Source organism: Odontesthes bonariensis, chromosome 19 (assembly GCF_027942865.1).
Source record: "Odontesthes bonariensis isolate fOdoBon6 chromosome 19, fOdoBon6.hap1, whole genome shotgun sequence".
In the NCBI taxonomy this organism is placed as follows: Eukaryota; Metazoa; Chordata; class Actinopteri; order Atheriniformes; family Atherinopsidae; genus Odontesthes; species Odontesthes bonariensis.
The window spans coordinates 25,917,358-25,926,992 of NC_134524.1; the positions used below are offsets into that span (position 1 = coordinate 25,917,358).

Consider the following 9,635-nt stretch of genomic DNA (forward strand, 5'->3'; position numbering starts at 1 on the left):
TCTGGGTGGCGGGGGCCTGGCGGGGCTGGTAGGCTGCCACCTCTGGTCACCGGGGGGGCTCTGCCCGATGCTTGTGGGGGCTCTGCCCGATGCTTGTGGGGTCTCTGTCCGGGGGCTTCCTCTGCTGTCTTCTGGGGGGATGCATGGTTGTCCCTATGATGGGCTTCCCGGGTTCTGTGCTCCTTGGGGGCTGTTGGTGGCCTGGGTCTGGGGGCCCTCTCGGCCTGCTTCTGATTGCTGGGGGGGGGATTGTGGATAACGAGGACCCTATACACTGATATTTAAGCATGGTTATTGTGGGACCATCTATGTGTATTGCATGTTTATGCACACACACACACACATTCATTAGCCCAGTAGCATGCTCACTAAGCAGCTGTTGTGCTGTCCTGTGGTTTAAGGTCACCTGTGTATTATATGAGATTGCTGCTGCTTGTGTTTTTTTTTGTTTGTTTGTTTGTTTGTGTGTTTGTTCTCTGCTTGTCTGCCTACAGGTGCTCCTGATGCTTCTAAGGCTGGATTCCCCACAAAAGCCGTGAATCGTCTTCAGTTTTCCCTTCAGCCTCATAGGCAGAGGCGACGTGGAAGCGCTGGAGCTCGGCGCAGGCAGAGGCGACGTGGAGGCGCTGGAGCTCGGCGTAGGCAGAGGCGACGTGGAAGCGCTGGAGCTGGGCGTAGGCAGAGGCGACGTGGAAGCGCTGGAGCTGGGCGTAGGCAGAGGCGACGTGGAAGCGCTGGAGCTGGGCGTAGGCAGAGGCGACGTGGAGGCGCTGGAGCTCGGCGTAGGCAGAGGCGACGTGGAAGCGATGGAGCTGGGCGTAGGCAGAGGCGACGTGGAAGCGCTGGAGCTGGGCGTAGGCAGAGGCGACGTGGAGGCGCTGGAGCTCGGCGTAGGCAGAGGCGACGTGGAAGCGATGGAGCTGGGCGTAGGCAGAGGCGACGTGGAAGCGCTGGAGCTGGGCGTAGGCAGAGGCGACGTGGAAGCGCTGGAGCTGGGCGTAGGCAGAGGCGACGTGGAGGTGCTGGAGCTCGGCGTAGGCAGAGGCGACGTGGAAGCGATGGAGCTGGGCGTAGGCAGAGGCGACGTGGAAGCGCTGGAGCTGGGCGTAGGCAGAGGCGACGTGGAAGCGCTGGAGCTGGGCGTAGGCAGAGGCGACGTGGAAGCGCTGGAGCTCGGCTTAGGGGGCGGCAGCGGCGGAGGCTCCTCCAGGAGCTGCAGGAGGACGCCCAAGAGGAAAGCTGACAGGCCGAGCAGTTCCTGCGGCTTCCCTGTGCTCACCTCGAGCTCAGGTGCAGCCTGATAACGAGGAGCTGGAGCTGGTGCAGTCAGGCGGGGCTCAGGTGCTCGGGGCTGACGAGGAGCGGGCTCAGGTGCTCGGAGCTGACGAGGAGCGGGCTCAGGTGCTCGGAGCTGACGAGGAGCGGGCTCAGGTGCTCGGAGCTGACGAGGAGCGGGCTCTGGTGCTCGGAGCTGACGAGGAGCGGGCTCAGGGGTCTTCAGACGGCGCAGAGCGGGCTCAGGGGTCTTCAGACGCCGCAGAGCGGGCTCTGGGGTCTTTAGGCGGCGCGGGGTTCTGGCGGCGGCGGCAGGGACCCCCTGGCGAGGAGCACTGGAACCTCCCCGGGAACAGTGGGGAGCGTTCCCCCGAGATCTTCTGCCATTGGCGAGGTGACCCTCCCTTAGGACCTAGGAGGCGTCACCCACTGCAGATGCCTCTGCCGAGCGTCGACCAAACCGGCGTCCTCCTCGTCCCAAAGACGGCCGGTTCTGAGGAGGTGGACAGTCCCAATATCGCCGGGGGCCGCACCCGGGAGGCGCGATCGCCAGCCGGGTGCCCCAGAAAGGTGAGCACTGCGCTGCCTCTTTCTCCACGCGGCGCTCGTACCTTATAGCCTCCCGGCGAAAGTACTCAAAAAGAGTAATCTGTCCAGGTCCTGCTGCTGGATCCATCTTTGGTCGGATTATTCTGTCACGGTGTGTGGGTGAGTAGGATCCAAAAGCGACAGGAAACTCCTCGTTGTGGAAAAGGAATGTATTTTATTAACAATAATCCAAGGAAAAGGGAGCAAACATACACCGAACTGAAGCACATGGAGACATACAATAATCCGACAGGGAACAAGGGACAGAACCAGAGCATGTGAACGGAGCGGACGGTGGAGCGGAGCGGTGAAATATGGTGAGAGCGGAGAGCGGTTTTTAGTTCAAAACCCGGAGCGAGGATTTCGCTCCGCTCCAGTTCGCTCCGATGCGCTCACAACGTCAATTAAAAATGTCGGATTATAAAATTTGTAAAATAACATTTTTGATTTAATGTAGTCTAGTGTAATAAATTAATAATTAAATAGGAAACGCGGGGCAACATGAATGGAGCTAGATGTTATGTTCACAGCTGGGGACAAGCAGCCACGCGGGCCTTGTCACCCGTAGTAAATGAGGAAGTGAGCAATTCAAGTCGAGGGCGCAACGGTGTGTTCTATGTGTGGTGGAGCTAGCATATAGTTGCAGAGAGAGTGCGGATAATAAACAGGGAAACACCCAAACTGTAGGGCCTACAAACGCTATCGAGCGTGGATTGTGTATTTCGTCTGGAGTTTTGGGACACGGGAACGCTCGAGACAGGTCAGGTACCGTGAAGACATATTCCCCTTTCTGATTGTCTGAATTAAGCTGATTGCTCAGGTGCTAGTTCTAACCGTGACCCTCGTTTCCTCTGCTTTGCTTCCGTTTCTGCTGATGCTCTCGCGGCCACACACACACACACACACACACACGCACACACACGCACGCCTCTCCCTCCTCCTGCCTAACCCAGCCTGGGGTCTCTCTTTGCTGTGTCGTGTGATGCATATTTAAGCTGAGTAATCTGGTGGGCTTCGTCCTGACGTGGTAGTTTTCTACCTGGCGCCCAACATTTTCTAAACATTATTTTTTGCACGTCAGAGTGGCGATAATTTAACAGCCAGTTAAATAAGACAATATACCGGTCACATCATTAAATCAAACGCCGTGTGTCCCAGGGCCCTGTCATAATTACATAAAGTAAAAATGTCAGAAAATTCCTTCTCCTGAAAATTTGAGCGAGCGTGGAGCGATTTCGCCTGAGCAGCAGGAAAATTAAGGTGAGCGCGGAGCGAGGTTTGAGAGGAGCGTCCTGGCGCAACTTTGAGCGGGGAGCGAATGAGCGAACATCCTCCTGAGCGGGGAGCGGGAATTGCGCTGCGCTCCTCTCCGTTCACATGCTCTGGACAGAACTGAACTTAAATACACATGAGGGTAATCAAGGGAACTCAAAACATCTGGGGCAAATTATCCAGGGAAAACCAAAAACACAGGAGAGAACAAGGTGACCAAAAACACAGATCCTGACATGTAGCAGCTGGTTGTCTGATTTGTCATTGTTTTTTATGTTTGTCTCTTCATGTTTCTGTTCCTTTTTTCTCTTCTTCGCTCTCCCTCTCTCTCTGTCCCCCTGTCCGGTTCGGCACTATTATCATATCATGTTAAATATTGTAAAAAAAAAAAAAATAAAATAAAAAGGAGGAGTTGATGGGCATCAAGGGGAGCTTTACATTCATAAAACTTCCCTTGGTATAGCAAAAGTGTTTAGCATAAACGGATTTCAGATTACAATTCTGCTGCCATAATGCTGGACAGGACAAGGAAAAAAAAAAAAAAAAAAAGGAATTAGTTCATATCCTGTTTTTACAGTTTTTACAGGAAAAGTTTTAGAAAACTTGTAAGAAATCCTGACAGAAAAACAGAGCCCCAATAAAAACATTTTTATTCAAGGTCTCAAGAATAGTCAGCAAATTGTCTTTGATGTTAGCAGGAATTAAAGTGATACTCCGGAGTAGATTCAACCTGGGGTCATTTGAACCGTGATATCCAGCCAAGTAGCCCACCCACAGTTTTTCCGATATTGGCTGAACATCAGCTGAGTTACTGAGTTATCCCGAATAGCTTCGTACAAGGGTTAATGGATCCTGGTCCGTATCTCCAAAATTACCACACTAAAATCACATGCCATGACACCAAACTTCTACAGTAGTACAAATGTGGTCTGTACTCACCAAACGATGCATTTGGAAGTTTGAAAATAGTCCAGGAGTTTATTATTATCAACACAAGCCTGATAGCTTTTCTGCTGCTAAAGCTGCGTCGACGTCACTCCAAGGAGCTGGGAGCTTCAAAGTAAGATGAGGGTTGATCTACTACTGTAGACAACAACATGTTTTTTTATGAATTTTTATGTTGTAGAGTTGTGAAATTATTTTATCAATGGAGAAATTGAGCAGCCTTGCTTTGTTGTCTACAGTAGTAGATCAACCCTCATCTTACTTTGAAGCTCCCAGCTCCTTGGAGTGACGTCGACGTAGCTTTAGCAGCAGAAAAGCTATCAGGCTTGTGTTGATAATAATAAACTCCTGGACTATTTTCAAACTTCCAAATGCATCGCTTTGTGAGTACAGACCATATTTGTACTACTGTAGAAGTTTGGTGTCATGGCATGTGATTTTAGTGTGGTAATTTTGGAGATACGGACCGGGATCCATTAACCCTTGTACTAAGCTATTTGGGATAACTCAGTAACTCAGCTGATGTTCAGCCAATATCGAAAAAACTGCGGGTGGGCTACTTGGCTGGATATCACGGTTCAAATGACCCCAGGTTGAATCTACTCCGGAGTATCACTTTAAGAAGGAAAAAGTTAAAAAATAATATAAAAAAATAGAAATATTGACTGTAATCTTATGAATTTTACAGTGCAGGATAATATGGATCATACTATGGATCATACAAAGCATCTAAAAGACACGGCACAAACTAATGACTCCACGCCAAAGCAAAATCTTTGATTACTTATTACAGCGTAGCACACTGATAAGAACATCGTGATCCTGGTTTCAAAGTTGTGAGCGAGGTCTGATGAGGCAGAAGAGGCTGTCAGCATGAACAGGGTGTCCGCTTAAAAGGATTTCTCGTCCAGACTTCTTATGATGTCCTCAACCCAGGACAGACTCGGATCCACGCAGATTTTGGAACCTTTGTCTCCTGTGACAAGACTGAGACAAAGAAGTGGAACTGTTGATGTCATTGTCAGAGTAAAACGCTTCATTTTCCAGTAAAAGCATAGCTACAAACACTAAGATGAGAGGAAACTTGACGGCCAATAAAGAGTGAGAAAAAATTTACAGATCAACCAAAAAGTACGACATTCAGATGATTTAGATGGGTTTTATTATCTTTAAATGTTGATGAATTGTAATTGTATTCAGACTGAGGTAAACTCAATTTGGAGCACTTACATGGCTGCAGCCCTGGGGCATCGGTAATCAGTCATGTAATATGCTTTGATGAAATCCTTTCTTATCCTTCTTGGATAGAATTTGTAGCAGCAGTCATCAAGAACAGTTGAACCTGAAGAGAAGATAATTTAGTAATGTAAAACACTTAGGATATTTTGACTAAACAAAGTCAAATACTTGATTGCATAAAGATTATTATTTAGGCTTTGATGACAAGATGTTTTCCATTAAAGTTTGTGATGGAGAGCACAAAGTTCAGCACACACTCACTTGGTGGCCGCCTGTAATCCTCTCTCGGCTTGTCAGGGACTTTTGAATCTTGACTCAGTTTAACGAGAGCAGCTTGTGAGCTGCTGCTTTGGATCAGCTCAGAGACTGGTGTCATTTCTCTCTGCATAGGTAGAGTAGACTCACCCAAGTCTCTAATAAAATGAAAACAAGGAAGTGCCCGGTTAAAACTTGAACAAATCCAGGTGTTGAGATTTTTTACCACTGTAAAACTTGCAATTTTTTCATATCCTGCAGAATGGGTATCAGAAGTTCCTGGACCCAATTCTCTGCTGGATCAACGCAGACTCTGCCTGCTCTGGTCGTCAGCCTGTGGAGAGAAAATAAGACAGCAAATGTTACACTGTTAGCTGTAACCAGCCACCTTTTAAATGTGGAGTTTACTAACTTGCACTTAGGAAAGTGTTTAAGCATAAGCACAGCTCACACTGGATCTGGTGGTAGAAAATTTTATTTCATTTCCTCAAGCTATAATTATTTGATTAGAAACAGAAATGTAGCCCAACTATTGTGAAACTCCCAAAAGACACACGGGCATTTGAAAATGTAACGGGGCTGATCTGGAGTCGTTAGAAGATTGTGCAAACCGTGCAGTAAGCACATCTTCAGAGGGCGCACTCGTCTGCTTTCCGAGAATACAGAGGGACTTCTGAGCAGACTGTTTTTTTCTTTTTTTAGTTCTACTTTTTTACACTTCATGTTGCAGTACTGTGCTGTTGGATAAAATCTATCTTCTGACATTTTCATTTGCGTAAAGCACATAGGTTGCCTCGTGTATCTCGCTACGTGGATAAATGGGACTCGGCTGAGCTGAACTAAACATCATCTTTTTGTTGGCTGCTACCTCTGGGACATTTATCTCTATCTCAGTTTCTGTAAAGTTTCTTTTCCTCTTCTTTTTTGGCCATTCAGACTCTACGGGCAGACAGCTGGCAGACAGAGAGGTAACAGTAAAGGAGAAGGGTCTGCAATGCTTGTTGAAAACAGGTTGTGAAGATCATGAACAGGCACCAGCATGGTGGCTTGAAACGTGGTATTTTTCAGCAGCTGACTACTTACTAGCGTGCATATGAACTGTGTGCGTGTATTTAATAAAGGTTTTTTTTTATGCACTCAAAACATTTTCTAGGCCACGTTTATAAATGAGTGCCAATCATTTTTTACAATCGGATACCTTCATCACTCAGTTATCTTTTTCACTTTTACTTACACAACGGCCGCGAGAGGACACTGAATCCAAACTGAGTATGTCTCAATGTCGTTCAGAGGTATTCTTACATGAGAGAAATTTGTGCAGCAGTCTGAAAAAAAAGGAAACACTTAGGGTATTTTGACTAAACAAAGTCAAATACTTGATTGCATAAAGATTATTATTTAGGCTTTGATGACATGATGTCTTCCATTAAAGTTTGGGATGGAGAGCACACTGCCTGGTTGAGCACATACACACCGCTTGGTGCAAGCGTTGGGCTGTAATCCTCTCCCGAGTCGTTTCGGCTTGGGATTCTGCTGGAAATTAAATCAAATGATGGAAATGAAATAACTTAGCATTAATGTCAAAAAGTAGAAATGAATTTAAAAAATATTCAACGTGTCTTGTGATGCTTTACAATTTAAAAAACAAAAAAACACAGTCTAAACGGTCAGAATAAAGTCAGAATTTTGAATATATGACTATAGATAATGGCAAGTTACGACATTAATAAACCTTTTAGTACAGTTTGCAGTAAATATATCAAAATCTTCAGTAAAAGTAGCAGTTTGCCAAATTACATATATTCTTTTACATGTCAAGTCCTACGGAAGCCCTAAACGGCCATAGATACATACATTTTATTCCATCCGCTTTCTCGAGATAACGAGTTAATTTACCGATGGTTTTCAAGGCCACTTTTTCTCCCCAGTCCGCCCCTGTGTATATGTGTTAATATGTATTTCTGGCAAAGGTGTACCCATTTTTACCCCCCTTTCATTGAAAACTGAATGGGTACACCTTTGCCAGAAATACATATAAACACATATAAACAGGGGCGGACTGGGGAGAAAAAGTGGCCTCGAGAACCATCTGTAAATTAACTCGTTATCTCGAGGAAACGATCTTTGTTTTCTCGAGATAACGACATAATTATCTTGTAATCTCGAGAAAGCCATCAGAAAAAAGTTTATACCACGTCCGCTCTGGGCTTCTGTAAAGTCCCAAAACATTTTCACTTAATCAAATTTCAGTAAAAATTGCAGAAAAATGTATTCACAAAATTCGAATGATAATTATTAACAAGTGGTGGATGTAATGTGGGAATAATTTGAACTAAGTACATATTTTCTTGAAAAATCTTCATTTGAAAACCATCAATACCTGTAAAACTAAATGTAGTTCATATTTCTGTCTGCGGTGTCACAGAGTAAATCTACAAATACAAAATGTTTCTCTCATATATTTTACCTGAAAACAAATTTAAACACGGGGTGTTCTTGATTTAGTCTTTTTGCTGCGTAAAAAAATAAAATAATCAGTTAAACTTTTCTGGACCACACAAAAAACCACCAGCGTTTAACCCAAGAAGCTGAAAAGCTGCTGTTACTGGCTCCTTTGAATGTGTTACTTATAAATGCGTTTCTGATAAACTCCTGTCACCCGCATCGTCTTTAGTCCCGGCACATAGCTGTGAGAGCTAGATCTGTGTGGCAGCAAAACACCGTTATGTGTAATTCAAGGTCAAATCTCAAAGGCAACAGAAAAAAAAGAATAAAGACAGACTTGAACCCGTATGATTGACCTTGTACAGGCATTATTTTTAATCCCAAAATGGTGGAAAAGAACTTACGTCAAGTTAGCTTCAAGTTCTGCTGAAGCGGACGAGTTGATCTTGCCGATGGAGTTGAATTTTTCATTTGGTGTGAGGTTTCCTTTCTCTATCACCGCAGAAAATACAAATTCATGTAGCAGAACTTTAAACAATGACAACATTATTTCACCATTGAACTGTGACCTTTGTCACACTTCACCCTGCTCCATAGAGTGTTTCTATCAGGACTGTCAGCCCTACTATTAAAGGTCCTCCCATCACAATGCTTGCTAAACCAGTGATTCCCATTACATTTATCACCACGCCACATTTGCTTCATAAAGGAGAGACTAAAGCTTACCAGGGAATGTTGTGTCAATGCAAAACTCCCCAAATAGCACCTCCTCACCAGAGCTCTGGCTGCTTCTTCTCTGTACGAGCACTGCATATGAAAACACACCAACTCACTGTGATGGACCTGCTTCACTTCGCATTCATCAGATTTCAGAGCAACCAACAGACAAACAAGAAGGAGGCAGATTCTGCTGTCACATCGTACCTGAGAAAGGATCTGGTGTTAAAAAGAAGGCGATCCATACGATGTTCAGCAGAGCCACACTGAGCTGCAGAGTCCGCTGCATGTTTCTACGCGATGCTGTGAAACTTCACTCTGCCAGCGCTAAACACAGACTGGGTGAGATACATACATGCAGTAGGATGAGCCACCAGATCTATAAGATTTTAAGATAGCCTCATGCGTGTGTTGCACAGATGTGAAATGTGTCAATCAACCACAAAACCAATTCTCTGCAGACTGTGTGATTCACTTTCACACGAACAGAACACTGTTCTCAAGAATACGGGGTTCAGTTTTAACTCTCACATTTTCACACCTTTCACACCACAACAAAAGAACCAGTCAGAGAGCGGGAAGGACAGGAATCAGGGGGAACCTTTCAACTCCACACCTGGAAATTTGGGATTCCATTAACGAGAGCCATGCGTTCATTTCACAAGGATGAACACTAAGCTTCGTTTAATCATGAAGTGCATAAAGTGCTGTGTCTGCCAACAACGGTAACAACACAATCAACAGTACTTCTGTTCTGCACAGGTGAAAACATGCGGCCCAGTGGGTTTCAGCACCAGTCCCACCATGAGGGCCATTATTTGAGATGATTTTTTTTGTTATTATATTGTTGCACTGCTTTTAGCTTGATTTATTAGGTTCACATTTCCCATAAAAGTCGG

General features: G+C 45.5%; 1 long non-coding RNA gene across 1 annotated transcript; it reads right to left on the reverse strand.

Annotated features, from left to right (window-relative positions):
• Positions 1–8,454: 8,454 nt before the first annotated feature.
• On the reverse strand, positions 8,455–9,055 carry LOC142368482 (uncharacterized). Its single transcript, XR_012767358.1, has 3 exons — positions 8,944–9,055; positions 8,746–8,826; positions 8,455–8,511 (listed from the first exon to the last, which is right to left on the reverse strand). It is a non-coding gene; the product is annotated as an uncharacterized LOC142368482 (long non-coding RNA).
• Between the last annotated feature and the right edge of the window lie 580 nt (positions 9,056–9,635).